Here is a 705-nt window from a genome sequence, read left to right as displayed (position 1 = left end):
GTTTGTTTTAAGAAAGGTATTCGATGTTTAGAGAAGACCGCGTGTATTGATTATATGTAATTACAACCCCCTTTTAAGTACGGAGGTCGAAGGGGTTAGTCATCCATCGACATTTCGTCCCATACACCCTTCATGTCGTCCGTTTTCTTTGATGGGTTTTATTTAGGGGGTGGCTTCGGTATAATAGTCGCTGGTGCATGGTATCCCCGTGGTTTGTCACTCGGTACCTTTTCTTTCCTATGATATAAGCTGATGGTATGAAATAAAAGAGTGAAAATGAAGTCAGATGGTGAAATAGTTAGAAAAAAATATTAATAAAGCGAAGAAAGTGTGCTGGATACAACCACACCACATTACCATTTCCACTCTAAATGCAAAACTGGACTATCCCTTGGAACGTCATGCGTTAGTCATCACTCTAGCTTCATTTGCACAGTGAGTCTATTCCTCCGCAGCAAGTAAGCATCCCTTCTTCTTTTCAGTGTCGCGGAGGCTTCAGCTAACTTCATCAGTATTCAAATCAATGCAATACGATACGTAGGTCGCAAAGAGGACTCAGGGGATCGCACAGAAGCAACGACAGGGAGACGAATTAGATGCTGTAGCGATAGCATTGCAAGGACAACGCGTGTGCTTGCAGTTGCTTCCGGAATTGAAATGCGAAGAGGGGGGTGGGGGGGAGGGTAGGGAAAGGGTGGGGGTGCG

Source organism: Penaeus monodon, chromosome 30 (genome assembly GCF_015228065.2).
Source record: "Penaeus monodon isolate SGIC_2016 chromosome 30, NSTDA_Pmon_1, whole genome shotgun sequence".
In the NCBI taxonomy this organism is placed as follows: domain Eukaryota; kingdom Metazoa; phylum Arthropoda; class Malacostraca; order Decapoda; family Penaeidae; genus Penaeus; species Penaeus monodon.
The sequence above is the reverse complement of the archived record's forward strand: the minus strand, read 5'-3'. Positions refer to the sequence as shown.